Source organism: Sander lucioperca, chromosome 3 (genome assembly GCF_008315115.2).
Source record: "Sander lucioperca isolate FBNREF2018 chromosome 3, SLUC_FBN_1.2, whole genome shotgun sequence".
Taxonomy (NCBI): Eukaryota; Metazoa; Chordata; class Actinopteri; order Perciformes; family Percidae; genus Sander; species Sander lucioperca.
The window spans coordinates 20,835,633-20,858,101 of record NC_050175.1 but is presented as its reverse complement, the minus strand read 5'-3'; the positions used below and the strand labels follow the sequence as shown (position 1 = coordinate 20,858,101).

At 40.5% G+C, this 22,469-nt stretch overlaps 1 protein-coding gene and 1 pseudogene across 1 annotated transcript in view; both read left to right on the top strand.

The window, feature by feature from the left end:
- Nucleotides 1–21,105, top strand: part of LOC116062652 — a 29,700-nt pseudogene extending 8,595 nt beyond the window's left edge.
- LOC116062654 (NACHT, LRR and PYD domains-containing protein 3-like) overlaps nt 18,899–22,469 on the top strand; it is a 70,507-nt gene continuing 66,936 nt past the window's right edge. The window contains exon 1 of the mRNA XM_035999463.1: nt 18,899–18,955. The gene's annotated coding sequence lies outside the window, so the exon portion shown is untranslated. The remainder of the gene's footprint in view (nt 18,956–22,469) is intronic.

Genomic DNA, 22,469 nt, shown 5'->3' with positions numbered 1-22,469 from the left:
GGTAATACTCTGGCCATGACTGGGGTGTCTTTGGGGTCTTTGTAGCCCCTACAGGAGGTTTTCTATCCCTCCTGGAACTTGTGCCTTTTTTCGGGGTCTTTGCGCAATAAATCCAAACTCTTACATCCAAGATTGATCCACTTCATGTCCATAATTTAGGAATTTTCGGCCAGCGATTGCTGCTAGTTCTGATGGTAACCATTCATTTTGTTTCCCATGATGCTTTGGGAGACGCTTGTTTTTGTCTTGTAAACCAATGGAAGGCAGGTCCGTCACACATTAGGCCCATATAAGGCCGTCAATACGTCATCCAAGGGACAACAAAGACTGTTTATTGTGAGAAGAGATCACTCAAAGTCAGAATAGTAAGATGTGACCAGTATCGTCTATTACCATTCTGCAGAGAAGAATGACATCATCATTTTGCACTGGATGACTCCAAATATATAGGAGAACTGTTTTAGACAACACAAATGCTTATGTAGCATTGCTGTGTGTGTGATATTGACATTATTATTTTGAGTATTGTCATAAGTGAATGTCATGTGGGCAAAAACTGATGTTTATAGATTGACTGTACACAACATGATGTTTTACAAGCTTTTAAAAAAAATAAAACCAGACGGACCATGAGTGACATGTATTTAGAGGTTTATGCCTCGACGCAGAGGTCCAGGGTTCGACTCCGAACTGTGACGATTTCCTGCATGTCTTCCCTCTCTCTCTCACCTGTCCTGTCCATTAAAGGCGGAAAAGCCCAAAATAATAATCTTTTTAAAAAAAATGCCTCAGGGTGCAGAGGGTTAATAATTGATGTAGTTTGGACAAATATCTGTATGGTAAAGGACCATTCTTCCTCGTTTCCTGGGATCAAATCAGTTTCATCTCGACAGAGAAAGGTCCAGGACAGGTTTAGCCTAGCTTAGCACAAAGCAATGTGCTTTCTACGCAGTAAGAAGAGTGTGTGGATGAAGCATTAATCTTTCTTTCGGCAGACTAGTTAGCTAGCTGTTTAAAATGTCATTTGCCGGTGCTGCATGGCTCATGTGATCGATCAGAGACGTACACTGATTTCTGGACCAATTATTGTACTAAGTTCCTCTTGTTGTTAGAGAGTACCGACTCAAAGTTCAAAAAGTCCCTCAAAATGCTCTTTCCTAGTCCCTGCGGTGCAAACACTATATACTGTATTTCTTCTTTGTACCAGATAATAATCCCTCCTGAGTCCCTCCCTCTTTTAATATTGGGGAGTTTGACTGATGACAGAATGATTTCTCTGCAGTTTGGGGGACAGTGAGTGACAGAGCCCGGTCTACACCAGGGGTCTCATTTATAAACGTGGTGTACGCACAAAACGGGGCTGAAAATGTGCGTACGCCACTTCCCATGCAAAGGTTGTGATTTATAAAAAACAAACTTGATAGAATGTTGAGAATGTGCGGCCCTTCACTCAAACTCTGACCCATGCGCACGCACATTTTGGAGTCAAAATAGGAATTGGCAATGCAGATGGTGAGGTGGTGAACTGAAGTCAGACTGCAGAAAGTAAATGGAAAAAACGATTACTCGTAATATTTTCAAGTATTGATGCCTCACGCACATTTTTTCACTCTATATTATTCACGTTACCATGAAGATTAACTCCAGCAGTGTTATTTGCGCTTGTACTTACTGATACTTGTTCCATAAACACCTTGTAAAATCCAACTCAAATCTTTAATAAAAATGTGTTAAATCTCAAATGTCTCAAGTCTCAAATAGACAGGCAACCAGTGGAGTGAAGCTAAAATAGGTGAAATGTGCTCGTACTTGCGTGTGCCAGTTAAAAGACGTGCAGCAGGATTTTGTACCAGTTGAAGACGAGAAATGGAGGACCCACTAGCCCCTATATAAAGTGCATTACAGTAATCCAGCCGAGTGGTCACAAAGGCGTGGATTACTTTCAAAGTGCTGTCTCTGAAGGACTAGTTTGATTTTTGCCAGCTGGAAAAAGCTAGACTTCACCACAGCTTTAACCTGGCTGTCAAATTTGAGGTCGGAGTCCACTTTTACCCCCAAATTTGTCACAATTGGCTTGCGATACTGTGCCAGAGAACCCAGATCAACTAGGGGGGGTCACAGACGTGCCACCAAAGACCATGACTTCTGTCTTTTCTTCATTAAAATTTAGAAAATTTAATTTTAAAAATAATTTTTTTTTTTTTAAAGACATCCAAGCTCTAATGTCATGTAAACACTGTAGAAGTTGGTTAACAGAGTAGGAATCAGACTTTTTGAGGGGGAGGTAGATCTGGCTGTCGTCCGCATAGCAGTGAAAAGAAATGCCATGTTTCCTGAGAATGGAACCAAGTGGGAGTAGATATAGAGAAAATAAAAGAGGGCCAAGCACCGAGCCCTGTGGGACCCCACATAGCATTATAGCAGTGAGTTCTCTGCCCATGGCCTGTCTGTCTCTCTCTCTTGAGTGGGAGGCATTTGGTAGGTTTTTCCTTTTGTTTGGAGCCTTTTGGTCCTTAGCTTAGTGTAGCATAGCCTTCTTGCACGTCTTGTCTGTCCTTAGCTGTTGTTAACAGGGTTAGCTGTCGTGTTAGCAGAGTTAGCTGTCGTGTTAGCAGCTGTCGTGTTAGCAGGGTTAGCTGTCGTGTTAGCAGGGTTAGCTGTCGTGTTAGCAGGGTTACCTGTCGGTTTAGCAGAGTTAGCCGTCGTGTTAGCAGGGTTAGCAGTTGTTAGCAGGGTTAGATGTCGTTTAAGCAGATTTAGCTGTTGTGTTAGCAGGGTTAGCTGTCGTTTAAGCAGATTTAGCTGTCGTGTTAGCAGGGTTAGCTGTCGTGTTTGCAGAGTTAGCTGTCATGTAAGCAGGGTTAGCTGTCATTTTAGCAGAGTTAGCTTTTGTTAGCAGGGTTAGCTGTCGTGTAAGCAGGGTTAGCTGTCATTTTAGCATGGTTAGCTGTTGTTAGCAGGATTAGCTGTCATGTTAGCAGAGTTAGCTGTCGTGTTAGCAGAGGTAGTTGTTGTTAGCAGGGTTAGCTGTTGTTAGCACAGTTAGCTGTCATGTTAGAAGGTTGTCATTTTAGAAGCAGAGTAAGCTATCGTGTTAACAGAGTTAGCTCTTGTTAGCAGGGTTAGCTGTCGTGTTAGCAGGGTTAGCTGTTGTTAGCACAGTTAGCTGTCATGTTAGAAGGTTGTCATGTTAGAAGCAGAGTAAGCTATCGTGTTAACAGAGTTAGCTCTTGTTAGCAGGGTTAGCTGTCGTTAGCATGGTTAGCTGTCGTGTTAGCAGGGTTAGCTGTCGTGTTAACAGGGTTAGCTGTCGTGTTAGCAGGGTTAGCTGTCATTTTAGCAGGGTTAGCTGTTGTTAGCATGATTAGCTGTCATTTTAGCAGGGTTAGCTGTTGTTAGCAGGATTAGCTGTCATGTTAGCAGAGTTAGCTGTTGTTAGCAGAGTTAGTTGTCGTGTTAACCGGGTTAGCTGTCGTGTTAGTAGGGTTAGCTGTCATGTTAGCAGAGTTAGCTGTTGTTAGCTGTGTTAGCTGTTGTTAGCATAGTTAGCTGTCGTATTAGAAGGGTTAGCAGTTGTTAGCAGGGTTAGCTGTTGTTAGTAGGGTTAGCTGTCGTGTTAGCAGAGTTAGCTGTCGTGTTAGCAGAGTTAGCTGTCGTGTTAGCAGGGTTAGCTGTCGTGTTAGCAGAGTTAGCTGTCGTATTAGAAGGGTTAGCTGTTGTTAGCAGGGTTAGCTGTCATGTTAGCAGGGTTAGCTGTTGTTAGCAGGGTTAGCTGTCTTTTAAGCATATTTAGCTGTCGTGTTAGCAGGGTTAGCTGTCGTGTTAGAAGGGTTAGCTGTCGTTTTAGCAGAGTTAGCTGTTGTTTTCAGAGTAAGCTATCATGTTAACGGAGTTAGCTGTTGTTAGCAGGGTTAGCTGTCGTGTTAGAAGGGTTAGCTGTCGTTTTAGCAGAGTTAGCTGTTGTTTTCAGAGTAAGCTATCATGTTAACGGAGTTAGCTGTTGTTAGCAGGGTTAGCTGTCGTGTTAACAGGGTTAGCTGTTGTTAGCACAGTTAGCTGTCGTATTAGAAGGGTTAGCAGTTGTTAGCAGGGTTAGCTGTTGTTAGCACAGTTAGCTGTCGTATTAGAAGGGTTAGCAGTTGTTAGCAGGGTTAGCTGTCTTTTAAGCAGATTTAGCTGTCGTGTTAGCAGGGTTAGCTGTTGTGTTAGCTGAGTTAGCTGTTGTTAGTAGGGTTAGCTGTCGTGTTAGCAGAGTTAGCTGTCGTGTTAGCAGAGTTAGCTGTCGTGTTAGAAGGGTTAGCTGTTGTTAGCAGGGTTAGCTGTCATGTTAGCAGGGTTAGCTGTTGTTAGCAGGGTTAGCTGTCGTGTTAGCAGAGTTAGCTGTCGTGTTAGCAGGGTTAGCTGTTGTGTTAGCAGAGTTAGCTGTTGTTAGTAGGGTTAGCTGTCGTGTTAGCAGAGTTAGCTGTCGTGTTAGCAGAGTTAGCTGTCATGTTAGCAGGGTTAGCTGTTGTTAGCAGGGTTAGCTGTCGTGTTAGCAGGGTTAGCTGTCATGTTAGCAGAGTTAGCTGTTGTTAGCTGGGTTAGCTGTTGTTAGCACAGTTAGCTGTCGTATTAGAAGGGTTAGCAGTTGTTAGCAGGGTTAGCCGTCGTGTTAGCAGAGTTAGCTGTTGTTAGCAGGATTAGCTGTCGTGTTAGCAGAGTTAGCTGTTGTTAGCTGGGTTAGCTGTTGTTAGCACAGTTAGCTGTCGTATTAGAAGGGTTAGAAATTGTGGCTTCAGAGCACAGCCTGTCAATGCAATGAAGGATGACGACATGGTTAGGATCTCAAAAGCCAATAGTGTCCATTCCTCCAGCGCATAGCGGAGCCGTAAAAGTGTAAGCACAGCCAAAAAAGTGAGAGGACACCAGCAGGAGATGGAGGAGGGCCTACATATGGTGCTGCATGGATGTGTAGACTGTAAACTAACCTGGGGGAACTAGGCTGTTAATGGTGGAGTTCTGTCAGTTTGTGATGTAATGGTCTTCAGCTGAAGGCCATGTTGATGTTGTTTTGGATGTTATGATCAGTGATGGATGAAGTAATAATGAGTTTAGGATGTTAAACAGTGTGATACATGGATCTTACTTGGACCTAAAGGGATATGTGTCTGTAATTCATGGCTTTCAATAGAAATTAGCGGAATTTTGCTATAAATATCTTTAAAGCCCGTTTTCTCAAAATGACTTTTCTGTCATACTCCAAGTCTGAAATCTCCACTTCAGTAGCACCTTTATACACCAAACCTTCCAGTCTTGTACCTAGTTATATTATGAAGACATTTACAAAGGGATTTTTAAATATATTATTCCTAGCCTGATTTATATCATATTTTATTCCAAAAAACATGGCGAAAATCCATTTTTTAAGGCTATTGACAGTATATTCTGATTTACAGGATAACAAAATTAGATATCCAGAAATCCCTCTGTAATTATTTTCCCATCTAATATGTGAACACAATGAAAAAAGAATTTTGAACCTGGCTTTATCCAATACTCAGATTTCGTTTTTTAAAATATATGCAAATTAGCGCATATTTAATTAGCTAATGCCTAATTTGCATATTTAAACATTAAATTACAGAAAACTTGTAATACATTTTTTTTCTCATATTAATATCAGTAATCAACTGGGAGAGTTTCATGGTGATATCTGCTAGTTAAAAAATCACCCTATTCACCTGTAGTGTCTCTTAATCTATGAAAAAGACATTTTATGGACGGTAAAAAAAATGGAAATTGAATAGAATTAAATATAGTAATTGGTTGACAGCCCAAATATGAATATAAATGAGTAAATTCCAGCCCTACATGTGATGAGGATGAAGCTGTGTGTGTGAGAGTGATGTAATGCCCCCCCCCCCCTCCTCCTTTCAGGGTGGAGCCTGCTGGAGTCAGATGGTTGACACCAGGTCCATGGAGGTGTAAGTCTGTTTTTAATTTCATTCATCAAACTGTGACATCACTCATCCAACCCTCTGATGTCATCATCAAAGTGCTGATTGGTTAATAACTGCAGCTGTGTTGTGTCTCCTTCTCTCCGTCAGATTCCTGTGAACTCACACTGGACACAAACACAGTGAACAGAAAACTCAAACTGTCTGACAACAACAGGAAGGTGACATCAGTGAAGGAGGAGGATCAGCCATATCCTGATCATCCAGAGAGGTTTGACTATTATCAACAGCTGCTGTGTAGAGATGGTCTGACTGGTCGCTGTTACTGGGAGGTTGAGAGGAGAGGAGTGGTTTATATATCAGTGAGTTACAGAGGAATCAGGAGGAGAGGAGACAGTTTTGACTGTTTGTTTGGATGGAATGATCAGTCGTGGAGTCTGTTCTGCTCTGATGATGGTTACTCTGTCTATCACAATAAGAGAAGAACATCCATCTCCTCCTCCTCTGTCTCTGGTAGAGTAGCAGTGTATGTGGACTGTCCTGCTGGCTCTCTGTCCTTCTACACAGTCTCCTCTGACTCACTGATCCTCCTCCACACCTTCAACACCACATTCACTCAGCCTCTCTATCCTGGGTTTGGGTTCTGGTCTCCTGGTTCCTCAGTGTCTCTGAGTCCTCTTTAGGACGGAGAGTCTCCTCCTGTTTCTCACTGCTGATCAGTTGAGTCTGTACAGGATCACGCTTACATTGTAAATTAAGTGTGACTGTGGTTGTAAAAATTGTATATTTTTATGTTTTGTATTTCACTTGCGTGGAATTGTAATTATTTTCCTGACCTGCCGAGGGACTACGGGAGGAAAATATCACTTGTGCTACAACCCGGTACAATGCATCTCTCCTTGTTTTTATACAAGGTTATGTTAACTTGAGCATTGTCCCTGTTTAAATAAATAACTTCTAAATTCTCCAGAAATCTTTCAGGTTATTGTTATGAACTAATGAATGAACTGAACTTTTACTGCAGTAACATGTCATCAATGGGACAGAACAGCTGTTTGATTGGGTCTGTTGGAGGTTTGATTCACTCCCACATTAATATGTTGGTGGTGAAGGTCTGTCTGTCTGTCTGTCTGTCTGCCTGTCTGTCTGTCTGTCTGTGTGTGTGTGGTTGTCTGTGTGTGTGTTTTTGTGTGTGTGTGTGTGTGTGTGTGTGTGTGTGTGTGTGTGTGTGTGTGTGTGTGTGTGTGTTAGCATGATTCTTTATATTCTTGTCTTATTTCTGTTTGACTTTGTCTACCAATGCTGAAAGTGAGTTTTTCTTATTCTCACATGTTGAAAGTAAGAGCCACAAAGTCTGGGACCGTAATGTCTGACTCTGAACAGATAGGGGCTACAAGGTCCCCCTAAACTATCTGTTATTTCTCCGTGGATAGTCCAGACTTCTCACATAGTTGAGATGAACGGGATGTCTAACCTTGGGGTAGAAAGTGGTACAGAGGGGAAGAAGAGAAGTGGCTCCTGAATGTCTGACTGTGTTTGATTGTAAGAAATGTTGAGTCATGTTTAGAAAGGGGGGCATGTCTTTCTATCTCACTGGAGATGCATATATACTGGTGCTTCTTCTTATTCGTTGAAGACATTTTCCCACACTGGGCTGCTGTGCCTTTTGTGAAATCGTGTTACTCCTATATTCTTGCAAGTTTATAATAAAATACAACAACCTAACTTGGTTTAGTCTTCGACTGTCTTTATTTGTTTCATCTTGTACCTTTTTGAAATACATCCCGGCTGCAATAAGAAACTTCCTCCACAATTCTCCGTGGGTGACTGAGGATTCCCGATCCAGAATCAAGCTGATATCCTCCTCTAACCTCAGGCACAACGGCATTTCAGAGAGAAAGAGGGTCAGGAACTGGAGGAGGACTCCTGACTGTTTCAGACCGACCCAAACCAACAAGGAAGCAATTTCAAGCAGCTCGGGTAAGATCAGAATCAACAAGAATTTAACTGGACTCTAAAGTCAATATTTAGAAACAACTTTCTAAACCAATAGAGGAAACATTGTAAAATCATCATCATTATTGATTGAAATCATTGAGACGAATACTGACAGTGGGAATTGAGTATTTTGAAATGTTTTTTAATTTTTTATTTGGTTTTATTTTGAGGTTCTGGTTGAACAAAAATATAATTGAATTGTGATTATTTTTGATAGCTTTTACAAAAGGCCATATTTCCCCTAAAACCATCTCTCCACCACGGGTGTGCCAGTATTATCCATACAAAGACAACGTCTGTGAACTTGTCAGATTTAGTCTGTGAACGTATCAAAGAGACAGTCTGTGAACTGTCCCGGATTTAGCACGGTTTGCCCAAATTGAAACTAAGCTTTGTACGCGACGGCTACATCGTAGTGAAAATTAGTTCTGCTGAAATGTTGTTATGGGTAATGAAAGTTAGGGCTGAAACGATTACTCCAATAATTCAAATAATTTGATTACAAAAAAGCTTTGAGGCAAATTCTCTGCCTCGAATCTTCGTTTAATTCCAATCAGTCGCGTTATGCGGCCCGCTCCGCTCAGAGTCTTTGTTTCACACGGACCGTTATTAACGACGCACACAACATTCAGTGGGCGATGGCGGAGAGCACGGCGCTAGCGGCAGAAATGACCGAAAACGGGATAAATTCTGGACATCAAGTGGATAAATCTAGGATGTAAGAGTTTGGATCTATTGCTCAACAACTGTGAAAACAGACCCAGCTTCCAGGCTGGATAGAAAACCTCCTGAGAAAGCTGAAAGACACCAAAGACCCCCGTGATGGCTAACTCCTTAGCTTTTAGCAGCAAAAATCGGTGAGAAGCTACGTTTTATAACAGTTGTGTAACTGCTATAAATCATCTGATGCTTTGTGTGTGGGCTTAATGGAATCATGAGAGACTAAGCTTTCAGTTGCTGTGTCTCATGGCTGTATATTTAGAAGATTTAATGCTTTAAAGTTATAAAAACGTTCATGAGTGGAGGTTACAGCGACGCCACAGCCACAAAGTGTGCCGTCCACGGTACAGTGATCCTTGAGGCAAAATCATTTTTTATCATACCGATTAATCGATGAAATAATCGCTAGAATATTCGATTACAAAAATAACCGCTAGCTGCAGCCCTAATGAAAGTACAAAATCACTTGAGCCAGAAGGCCCCGTGGTCGGAGAAATGAAAGGGAAATATGGACCGGACTGCATCAAATGTTTGTTTGTTGTTGTTTTTTATTTTCCAGATAATGGTTCATTAAGTACAGGAAAATTAAGAATGTTACGACCAGATGTAGAGGAAAATCAAAGATTAAGACAGAGGATTTAAAGCTAATAGACAAAAACAAAGAATGTTTTAAACATATTGATGAAAGAGGTCAGGATTCAGGGAAAGAATGCAAAAACACACATCCACCAATAACGTCCTCATCAGTTCTCCAACCTAACCAAAGCCCATATTCTGAGCTTTCTCTAAAAACCAGGAAGACCAGCTGGGAAAACAGAGGGACGAAGAGGACACAGACTCAACTCTCAGACACGACCGCCAGCATCCATCACACCTGCATCAGGTGGAAAGACCAACGAGGACCAGAGAACACCATGTTGGAAGGGTCTGTGTGTGTGTGTTCTTTGTTCTAAACTGTTCCAATTTTTCATTCTCTAAATATTTGCCTATTTCCTCGAAATATTGATTGTTTATAATATATAAATGAATGAATAAATGTTTCTGAAACATTCATTCATTGATTAAGTATTTTAAAATAATTCATTAAAATAACATGTTTGCATGAAATGTAAATGATTAGAATAAAGGAATATAGTATTACAAAGTCCAAACATTTTAAATGACATTTAATGTTTGGTCTTTGTAATACTATATTCCTTTATTGTAATCATTTACATTTCATGCAAACATGTTATTTTAATGAATTATTTTAAAATAAATACTCAATGGATGAATTTTTATTTATTTATATATTATAAACAATCAACAATCAATTTTGTAAATGAAAAGTTCACACACACACACACACACACACACACACACACACACACACAAGACAACACCAGGGTTAACCTGCGTGTTGTCTTCCCGTCTAGTCCAGCTTTCTAAGGCGATGGTCCTTAGTCGACCAATCAGCACGTACCTGAGACGGGATGTCTGATGGGTGATCCAGGCGGCGGTGTCTCCCAGCAGGAAGCCGGCCAGGTACGCCGCCGCCACCATGAAGCTGGTGAATTCGAGAACAATATACACGATCTGACCATAATTACACTGGTGCTTTCCATTAACTGCCGTTGCTTTAGCCTTTTATTTCAGTAGCGGCCCGGCAGTGGGAAGCCATCGTGAGAACAAATAAAAAATATAAAAACATAAATCAAACCGATGTGGCGTTGGCAACACACAGATCAACAAGCCGACAAATAGACTTTACGTAATTCCCTCCGCTGGAAATCTATATCTTTCATAAAGATAGCCATCAGGGAATGTTAACCCTTAAAGGGGCAAGCAGAAATACATTTGATGGAAAAATGATTCATTGCTAATTTTTAATGACATTTTAATTTCATACAATTTTACTAAATGACCCAAATACCCCCACTCACTCTCTCAGGTCAGAGGATCAGCTGCTCCTGAGTTCCTGCCTAAAACTAAGCGGAAACTCAGAGGAGACCGTGCCTTTGCTGTGTCGGCTCCTAAATTAGGGAATGATCTGCCACTGCACGTTAAACATTCCTCTTTGTGTGTTTTTAAATCCCGTCTTAAAACCCATCTCTTCTCTGTGGCCTTTGACACCTAGTAAGATGTTGACTTAATTCACTTCTTTTAATTATTTAGATTGATTGCTTTTCATTGCGCAGCTATTATTTTTATTCATGTCAAAATGTTATTTTTTATTTATGATGTCTTATTTATTCTTCTGTACAGCACTTTGGTCAACTTTGGTTGTTTTAAAGTGCTTAACAAATAAAGTTGGATTGGAGAAGTTCATGTTTATTTTTTTTTAAATATTTTATTTTCTAAGTTACACTCTTAGCCCACTTAGGGTTACATTTTGCATTGTATTCTTTTTATCATAGTTCATATGCAAACTTTTAAAACATTTCATAAATAATTAATTACCTACATTATCTCGTGTTATCCACACACATTAGAAAAAAATTGGAAAAAACAGAACTTTATCTCCCAAGATGCATTGCCAATGTTTTTAATAAACATCATTTACAAAGACATGGTAAAACACTAAAAGCTAATATTCTGTCACTAGCAACCTACATCTGTTCTCTGTCAAATACAGTTGTTGTGGGGAGCGAGGAATAGTGGACCCAAACGCAGGGAAAGGCAAGCAGGCAGGCAGAGGGTAGAACACGAGGATTTATTCTAACAAAAAACAGCAGTACAAAGACTGGAAAACCACAGGAAAAACTCACTGGGAAAACTACAAAAAAACACACAAGGCTGAAACAAACTGTCAGGATACAAACTAACGGAGCGGGGAACACAAACTTACGCAGGCAGGGCAACGGACACAAACAGGGACAAACTGACAGGACGAGGACACAAACTGACAGGACGAGGACACAAACAATCTGGCACCAGACAACGGAAACACAGGGACTAAATAAACTAGGTAACGAGAAGACACAAGACAGGTGACACCAGGGCTGGGGAACAGGTGGAGCACATCAGACAATCACATAGGCGGGAAAACACAAAGTAAAGCTGGACAAGACAAGACAGAAAACAGACTATCAAAATAAAACAGGAAACAGAACTAACAGGGAAACGCACAACCGGGAACAGAAAAATACACAACAAAATATATCCAGACAACACTACACAACACAGGATACATCAACACAACCAGGATATACAAAACCAGAGAATATACAACACAGGGGCATAAATATACAGGATAAAATTGTGACGGGGCGCATGGCTGCCGTCACGCTAGCAATGCGCTACCTATTTTCTCTCAGAGACTGAATGTAAATGTTGCCTGTATAGGTTTATTTAGCGTGTTCATATGTTCTGTTAATTACCACACACTGTTGTCAAATAATCTGTAAACCTAGTCATTTATCAAATTCCTCAGTTATCCTGTAGCTTTCTTGTGTACACATTTAACATTTAACATCTAATACTCCAGTGATTTAAATGCTATAGCAACATCCATCAATACATAATGTTCTATTGTTTAAAACCCTACAGTTTATTTCACAAACATGTTCAGTTACAATAATCACACAACACTTGTTCCTTTGTTAACTAGGGTCGTTTATTGAGTTTAAAAGCTAACAGAGGGTAACAGGATTGGTCTTACCAGCATGTGCTCTTTGTTCTAAAGGAATGTTTGCCGCGATCCTCGGGTTTAAATGGGTCTATGACTTCCGGGGTAACAGGAAGTTAACCAGCATTTCAGGTATTACATTTTTTAGCCATCAAGATGTCTTGGGGCTTTGTCTAATTTGACTGTGAATCATATAAATGATATGTTGTAAATGTCTAGCTTCTAAGATATATTAATGTTGGCTGTATGGAGCCGGTGCTGTCTATTCACCTGAGCCACCCCTGCATTGTATTGTGTTGGTATGTTCCAGTTTGAGGGGTGGGGCTTCAGGCTATATAGAGTGGCGGTAGTATTTGCTCGGGAGAGCTGTTGGAGCACCTGAGGGAGGAGGACGTAAGTCTGTTGCAGATCCTCAGAGTGATGACTTGAGTTAAGGTCTAATTAGTGAACAGTTGAATATTTATATTATCTTATTGTTTTGACTCCCAAGTCAATTTATTTTATTTCCTTGAAAGTGTAGGCTATATTTTTCTGCTTTCTATAATTGTTTTGTTAATTTTTATTTCACGATTTTGCCTCATTTGGCCTTAATTGGGGTAAACAATAAAAATCCCATCTTGTCAACTTCATCTCCGACTCATCCTGAGTGTTTACACCTGCTCACGACTACTCATCTACATCTACCCTTGACAACAATATACAACAAAAGAGAACATACACAAATAAACAATACAGACAACAGAAATGAACGAATGGGTAACAGAAATGTCCCAAACCGTAACAACAGTTGCATTTTCAGCTGTGAACCAAACCGTTGGGGAGTTATTAGAGCAGAAGTCAGACATGTGTTTGCTTCATTCATCCCTCCTGGCCTGGACCAATCAAACAGGCATGGGGGACCAAACAGCTGTTCCATTCCTCCCGACAGCAACAATTGACATTTAAACTAAAATTTCCACTAAAAAACTCTGTCGTTCCACACTGTAGTACATTTTAAAACACTAATTCAACTGTCGTATGACCATGACAACGGCACGTTAAACAATAAATACAACCTGTCATTAATAAATAATTACCGCACCAAACATTTTAATTACCGCACTCAAATTGGGTTTGTGGGTCTAACTTTGTAGCAGCATGACGTCATGACGCCAACTTTCCTGGGTCTGGTAGATCTTGTGTGCTGTACATGCTGTTTCATTCGTCCTCTGTTTCAATCGTCCTGGTTGTACCCTAAATTTAACATTTCATAACTTTTTAAACAGTTCACGTGCCGATTTTCATAACACCTGTTTTTTCTGTTTTTTTAATGCTACCATCGTCCCTGTGGTGCCCCACACCAGACATGTTCTACGTAGTTCTATTTCTTGTAGAAACAGCCTCCATTGTATCCTAGCATCATTTACTCCTCCCTCCTCTTTTGCGTCTTTTGTTGGGGAAGTAACCTCCTTAAATGTGCACATGACAATTATTCACCTCAATGATACATGAATTCATTCATTTTAATGAATTAATAAAGCCCTGGACTGTAATATTTCAGATGTTTGAGCAAGATTTCTGCTCATGTTCATGCTTTGTGCACATTCAAAGTATAACTCATCCCATCTGTGTTCTCTGAGGTTTGGAGGAGTCGTGATATTTTGTGAAAAATAAAGTTATAATAGAATAGGGTATTACATGAATACAGTCACAATATTTCAGAAAATAATCCACCTGACCATAGTCTGCTGTGCATTACGTGATATCTCTGCTGATACGGTAGATCTCAGACCTCCTGACAGACTCAGAGCCCCGTTTGGGTCTCTGGTCTCTGAATGAGACAAAGTTTAGGGAAGAGGTTGAACGCTGCTCTACATCGGAGGTGGAAACCAAAACTACAGAAATACACGGAGCTCAAACGGGACACATCTGCTGCAGCATGTCCACAGCAGAGCACGTCCTTTATAAACCTGAAGCTGCACACACCAGTTAGAATTAGGGTCTGTGTGTGTGTGTGTGTGTATATGTGTGTGTGTGTGTGTGTGTGTGTCTGTCTGTCTCTGTGTGTGTGTGTGTGTGTGTGTGTGTGTGTGTCTGTGAACTTGTCATTTACAAAATTGATTGATTGTTTTTTGATTGTTTCTAATATATGAATAAATAAAAAATTCATTCATTGAGTAAGTATTTTAAAATAATTCACTAAAATAATATATTTGCATGAAATGTAAATGATTAGAATAAAGGAATATAGTATTACAAAGTCCAAACATTAAATGTCATTTAAAATGTTTGGTGGCGCTCTGCTTGTAGTTCCTGCTGATGTCACCAGAGGGCGCCATGACGTCATCACCAGCTCAGAGAAGCTGTTTCTGAATGTATAGATCAGTGGTTATATGGCGCCCTCTGTCTCTTCCTGTCTCTCTACCTTTCTGTCTCTTGCCGTCTAGATTTAAGTACCTCTACGTTTGTAGTTGAGTAAATGTAATCTTGAGTAAATGTAATCTTGAGTAAATGTAATCTTGAGTAAATGAGTAAATGTAATCTTGAGTAAATGTAATCTTGAGTAAATGAGTAAATGTAATCTTGAGTAAATGTAATCTTGAGTAAATGTAATCTTGAGTAAATGTAATCTTGAGTAAATGTACTTACATTCCACCTTCTTCTTCTTGGTTTCTTTAGTTCTTTCTTCGTCTGATGATATTTTTTATTAAATGAAAGATGACAGAGTTTCAGAAACACTAAAAAGTTACATATAGTCCCTTTAATGTAATTTGAGTTATTGAGAATCGGCTACATCTGAAAGTTGAATCTTCTTTTACTAACATTGTGTTGCATATATCATTTCTTCCTCTTCTCTTCATATTATTCTGGTGTTTTATAGAAAGAAATCTTATAGTCAATATTTGGTGGATTTTATGAGGCAAGATGCGTCTGGAATATCTGGCTCCATTATTATTGCTCCATGACATTTCCCAACATCATCACTGCATCGTCAGATGGATTTTAAACACCAGAAGAAACAGAAGTGATGACTTTGTATGTCCACCCTGACACATGGTCCCCAGGACGTTACTTTGGAGTTGAACTTTTTTAATTTAATAATTTTTTGGGCCATTTTAATCCTTTATTCATAGAGTTAGTTTCTGTCTCTGTAATGTTAAATATAATGTTTCTACTTCTTATTTCCTGAGAGAGTGGATGACTCTTGTGTTGAAGATCAGAAAGCTGTCTGCAGCAGTTAGTCGGTCGAGGTCTCCACCTCCTCTATTAGTAGAGAGTCCTGATTAGGACTGGACTCTACTAATAACATGGTAGTGAATCTGAACCCAAAGTTGCATCATAAAGAAGAGCCACTAGTTCCTGTTGGAGGAGTACCAGCTCATAGTGACGCAGCTACATATTAGTTGATTTAGTTAGAGAATAAAAGAGCTGAGTCATGTTGTCTCCACATCAGTCCTGTCCGTGCGCTCTCAGCAATCATTTGGTGCGACAGTGGCGAGATGACGTCTGAATTCCTGCTTTCAGATATATTAGTATGCACGAATTTAAGTTACTAAATGTTGAAGGTTTCCACAGAATGAAGCCGTAGCTCGACGCTCTTCTTAATCTCTGCGTCTTAATCCACATTAAAACATCCACAGGACCACACGGTAAAAGTTGAACTATAACTAGAAGAAAATAACCACTGAACTACATTCAGAAACAGCTTCTCTGAGCTGGTGATGACGTCATGGCGCCCTCTGGTGACATCAGCAGGAACTACAAGCAGAGCTCCACCAAACATATTCACACATTAAAACATGTTTACAGATTTTATTAGTTTCATTTCTGTTTTTATCTCACACACTCACCCCACTTTTTAAATTACATTTTATGTATTGTTGTTTTGTTTTTTACCACAATATATAATGTACTTTAGTATATATTTGTAAGAAGGACAGATTCCCCTTTTACAGTTCTTTCCAACTGCTTACACTCGTTTTCAAAACTATGTCTCCTTTTTTCAAAACTCTACACACAATTCCCAAAACTGAACACACACAATGCTAAAAGCCTCACATCTCCTTCAACATGAAATACTGCATTCAAAATACCATCAAACACATCTCAGAATGAAGTATTTACATCAAATGGCAAACACTGTTTTCATAATAGTACACATGTACACACTGTTGTTCTAAATCTACAGCTCTTTGTCTTTCATAGGCTTATATCTCCATTTATAATGTTGTAGAGAGACAGTCATCTGCTGGGAGGGTTGGACAGTTAAACAACAATATAATGTTACAGTCAAACAGGAAATATTGATTGGACAAAACATCACGTTAGTAAGAGGAGCTCAGTGATGTTTACAGTAGTACGCAACAAGAAGACACAACTACACACATATGGAAGCCAAAGGTATCATTTTTAGAATAAAGTGTATGTTTGTGTGTGTGTGTGTGTGTGTGTGTGTGTGTGTGTGTGTGTGTGTGTGTGTGTGTGTGTGTGTGTGTGTGTGTGTGTGTGTGTGTGTGACTGTGTGTGTGTGTGACTGTGTGTGTGTGTGACTGTGTGTGTGTGTGTGTGTGTGTGTGTGTGTGTGTGTGTGTGTGTGTGTGTGTGTGTGTGTGTGTGTGTGTGTGTGTGTGTGTGTGTGTGTGTGTGTGTGTGTGTGTCCTCCTCCTCCTCCTCCTTCTCCTCCTTCTTCTCCTCCTCCTCCTCCTTCTTCTCCTCCTCCTTCTCCTCCTCCTCCTTCTCCTCCTCCTCCTTCTCCTCCTCCTCCTCCTTCTTCTCCTCCTCCTCCTCCTCCTCCTCCTCCTCCTCCTTCTCCTCCTCCTCCTCCTCCTCCTTCTCCTTCTCCTTCTTCTCCTCCTCCTCCTCCTTCTCCTCCTCCTCCTCCCCCTCTTGCTCTCTGTCTATTGTTGGCATCCATTGTTCCAAACAGGTGATGTGACCTTTGACCTCTGTATAGGCCTAAACTAAAGCAGTGATTGGTTAGTGTCCAGTTATGACATCATGTGTTTGCACATGTGAGGAGTGTGTGTGTGCCCAGAGGTCCGTTTCAGAAAGCAGGTTTAGTGAAAACTCTGAGTTAGTTAAGCCTGAGATGAGGGAACCTCTGGGTTTTCTGTTTCAGAAAGAGAGGTAACTTCACCTCAGAGTCAGTTACTATGGTAACTTCACCTCAGAGTCAGTTACTATGGTAACTTCACCTCAGTCAGTTACTATGGTAACTGAGTCTGTGAAACTAAGTGGTCAGGAGCAGGTTTTCTTCAAGAAACCCAGAGTTTCTCTCAGTCTCCTCCCTCTGACACAGTGTCAGAGGGAGGAGACTGAGACTAACGGTGCGTTCATGCCACCTCTGAATAACAGGGACCGCCCCCGTGATTACGTTGTTTTTCCGACTACCAGCGTTCACATGGTTAGGATGGTCGGGATGCGTGTTCTTCTTCTTCTGTTATATTGGCGTTTGGCATAACAACTTGTTGCATGACTGCCACCAACTGTTGGGCGTAGCCGAGAGCATCAGGTGGTGAAAACCTGGTGAAAACATGGACGCTACAATCATTTGCTGCTGTTTTCTTATGCGAGCATACAGACAGCACATGGTCAGGTGTTTGAGTTATCTGCAGGACAACGAACGGGAAAGGACAGGATAAGGTGTTGTTGTTTTTTTATACATAGGCCTATTTATGAATAATCTGAAACATGTTATGTCTGTGTATGTTTCTCAGCAGAGGCGTTTGTCCACAATAAACAGTTTATTGTCATTGAAATATGTTCAGTGAACCAAAGTCACCTCCATCAAACGTCAGCTGTCAACAACGCGTCACCAACTGGGAAACTCGGTCAGCAAAATCTGGCCCGAATTTCCCACCTCTGATTCCCACAGGAAGGGACGTGAATGATGACGTTTTCACTCGGAAAAACGTTTTTCCAAAGTCCATGAACGCATACCAATCCCACACCAATTCTCTCTCTGTTGCAGCAGCAGCCGCTGTCTTACTTTTTTAACGAAATACATGTTCAAACTCGCTGTTTGTGCTCATGAGTATTTCTGCCGACCCGTTTGTTTGTGGTTGTTACCATGGTGAATCGTAGTATCATGGCTCCATTTATGCTGCCTTTTTATTGTGGTGGTGCACGTGCATGAACCTACTCTGAGTTGATTGAACCAACTCATATCAGCTGTTCTGGAACCAACAACTCAGAGTTTCCCTCTCAGGGTAAATCAGCTCAGACATCAGGGTTACACTCAGAGTTTGTTAAACCTCCTTCCTGAAACGGACCCCGGGTAAATAAGTATTTTGATTAGTTGTGTTTAGAAAAGGAAAGTAAGTCACTTCCTGTTAGATTTTCGTGTCTTAGGTAGAGAATTGTGTGTAGTGTTTTGAAAACAGTGTTTTATGCAAATTGAAAACTGAGTGAAAGGCTGAGAAATAGCTGATGGTTTTGGAGATTTGCTGTGTAGTTTTGCACTTTGAGTGAGAGGTTTCAAAAATCGTGTGACATGAAAAGATTTTGTAAACAGTTGGAAAAAAGAGTAAAATGTTTGGTGGAGCTCTGCTTGTAGTTCCTGCTGATGTCCACCAGAGGGCGCCATGTAACCACTGAACTATATGTGGTAATGCTCTCTGGGCGGTTCCTCTTGTTTCCTGTTCAACGTTTACTTTGACTTTCCAGAGGCTGATGTGACACAGCTTTTTCTCTCTGTGTGGAGCTCCAGCTGAAGGTAAGTTAACTCTAATGTCTGGAATGTTTTTTATATATATATACACTAAAAAATACTGGGCTGAAAATAATCCAAATTGGGTTATTCCCAACCCAGTTCCTGGTGCAATATAGGACAGAACACATCCTGGGTTGATTTGACTTTTTGAGTTGGGTTGAAATTTTAACCCAGTAGAAGGGTTGCTTCAACAAACCCAAACCTGGGTCATTGTGACACCAACGTTGGGTTAATGCAGCTCATTACTGGGTCAGACCCACCAGCCCAATAATGAGTTCAACTGACCCCCTTGTTGGGTTGATATTTGACCCATTCATTTAGTTATTCTTTAATCTATAACATTACTATATTTTTAATAATAATAATACACAATGCATACACTTCATTAATGTCACTGATTTTATTGAACAATATTTAATTTACTCATTTAAAGAGACAAACTGGAATAACAATAACAAGCCCAATTCCCTTATCACATGAGTGTTTCCAAAAAAGAAATGCATGGGGCCACATTACCTTTACCTCATTTCAAAATGTGTATCAAATAACTGGAATAATAATACCAAGCTACAATTATTAACAATTAATTTCCTCCTTATATTCCTCCTAAATATTAGAGAGAGAGACAGACAGACAGACAGACAGACAGACAGACAGACAGAGAGAGACAGAGAGAGAGAGGCAGAGAGACAGAATTCCCTTATCACATGAGAATTTCCAAAACTCAAACACATGGGGCCACATTACCCCCCCCCCCATTTCATAGACAGCCTCCTGGAGGAAATGCCAAGCAGAGAAACACTGCTTTGGGAAATTGATATCGAACACATTACAACTTCTGAAACAAACATGTCCAGCTTGGACCTCTCTGTCCTGCTCCAGGGCCGGCCCACTGAGAACGGTGAATGGCTGTGAGCAGCACTCCTCTCCTCCCAACACCAGGGTGTAGGGCTACGGTCTGGTCTGCTCTGTTGCCTGAAGGTACTCCACCATGTTTGTTCCGACCTGCAAATAATAATATTCCACAAATCAAGTACTTGAATGACAAAGACTGACAGCTAATGTTTTCTAACAGATTTTACAATTACAAGACCTGCATCACTAGATCTAAGGGGCTGTGTGAGTCTAGGAATACTCACAGGCTTAAGATCAATGAAGGCCTTCATGGCGTCAGACGCTGTAGTCCTCACGGTCTTTCAGGCCCATCCTGAAGACTGCAGGTGGCACCAGGCTTGGCAGAACCATCAGGGAAATGTAGTCTCTGGAGCCTGTAAAGAAAGAAAATGGTTTGACTTAAGTATTATCATAGTTTATCGGATGAGTAGCTTATAGCTCAAAAAATGCACAAATCCAAATATTCAAATCTTAGGATTATGTTTATGTTATACCTTGTGACAAAGACCGTGTCTGCACGTGGAGTGTGTGTGCGAGAGAGAGAGAGAGAGAGAGAGAGAGAGAGAGAGAGAGAGAGAGAGAGAGAGAGAGAGAGAGAGAGAGAGAGAGAGAGAGAGAGAGAGAGAGAGAGAGAGAGAGAGAGAGAGAGAGAGAGAGAGACCAGCACATTTTTAATAAGAAAATTATATTTAAAGTATTGCTGTGCACAATGGTAGACAGAGGAGTAGTGGTAAAATAAGAGGTAGCTAAACTATAGATTCTGTGGCCATGGTAAGGTTAATAAAACCTCATGCCAATTGTTTGCCTTCTATAGTGGAGGAATTTCTGTCACTATCAAAATGGTATTTCAGGGACCTACAATGGTGACCACAGGTGATGGGTAATCAAAATGTGATTCTGTTTAGGGAGGCATGGTCTTCAGTGGCACACACAGTGTTAGATTATTTTACATGTCAAGATGTTGTACATCTACACAAAGTGGAGTATTGTGTAACCTACAATTTCATTGGGGGATGCATGAGGATAGGGTAGCTCATTTTGTAATGTTGACATATTCAACAATATTAATAATAGGCATATAGTACAACAATATAACATTTACCTGCAAAAGTGTCAATCAGCTCCGGAAGATGCCATTCTGGTAACTTTAGTTTAACAAAGTCATCCATATTCAATCGCTACAGGGGAGAAGAACAAGATCTGTTAATGTTCAATCAATGTATGGAAGTGTATTTTGCAGTCTGTCTGTCTGTCTGTCTAGCTATCTATCTAGTGAAAATTTAACGAAGTTGCTGTAATCTACTGCCATGTAGCTAGCTAGCTAGTGGTCTTTTCATAATCACTTAAAACAGTGTAGTGGTATTTCTACAATCAAAGTGTGTTAACTACACTAAACACACATTACTTTATCAACAGAATGCATGCAATGCACCTTCAAGGCTTCGCTATTAGCTGTACTACTAGCTAGCTTACAGCATGAGTCAGCAATTAGCGCTCGCTAGCGGTTAGCATTAGCGATCTTTTTAAAACGTTATAATACCTCATATCATAGTGAATTTGTCTCGTGATTTGCCCCAGACACACACACAGTGGGTATAACAGCACTGTTTATGTGTCACTGCCTCAGAGAATTAGAAATATTCTCCAGTTAAATCTTAGGTATCATGCTACAACATTAGCCAACTAGCTAGCATTAGCGCTATCATACGTGAACTTGCGCTAGCCTTATAGCATGCATGAGTCATAGTTAGCTAGAAATCACTGTTGCTAAATGGATTATCAGAGCTAAAATGCTACTCGTATCCAGCAATGCTGACTAAGTGTGGATATTACAACCCTATGTGTAGACCACCATGAATCAAGATCAAGTCAGTAACCAGTAACCGGAGCTAAAGTCTGCTGTTTGACTGCAAGCAATGTTGTAGTAAGCATAGGCTCCTTGCTAGCTTGCTAGCTGTTTGCTTAATTAGCATCAGTGGTAGCCGTTAGAGGGGGCAGTAACGGTTGCTTTCAGCAAAGTAAAGTAAAGTTATACAGGTTTGTCCCGTTATGAAAAGAATGACTTACTAACATCTAGCGAGCTCATGTTCCTGTCGAAGACAGAGGTAGTGTTCTAAAAAATGAGAAATGACAAACCTTAAGCGTTTCCAGAAGTGGTCTCCCGCCTCGGAGGAAAAGAAAAAGGAGGGAACCCAAACTTGAATGTGACCAAACCACTGGGTTAAAATGATCACTGGTTGGGTTATTCAGATCAAGCAAGATTGAGGAACAGTCCAAAACCATTAACCCAACAACTGGGTTACTGAAAGTTACCCAATATGGGTTGAATATACATAATACAGGGTTAACCAGCCTTGACCCAGTGGTTGGGTTAATAAAATAACCCAGTATTTTTTAGTGTGTATATATATATATATATATGTCTGTAATGTTTGACTCGTGAACTCCAGCTGTGGTTAGTTTAGTTTAAAGTGCCCTTATTATGAAAAAATCACTTTTTCTGGGATTTGGGGTGTTATGTTGTGTGTCTGGTGCTTCCACACACATACAAACTTTGAAAAAAATCCCTCCATGCTGTTTAGAGTGAGATACGGTTTCTGCCGAAACGAGCAGGCTAATCGCA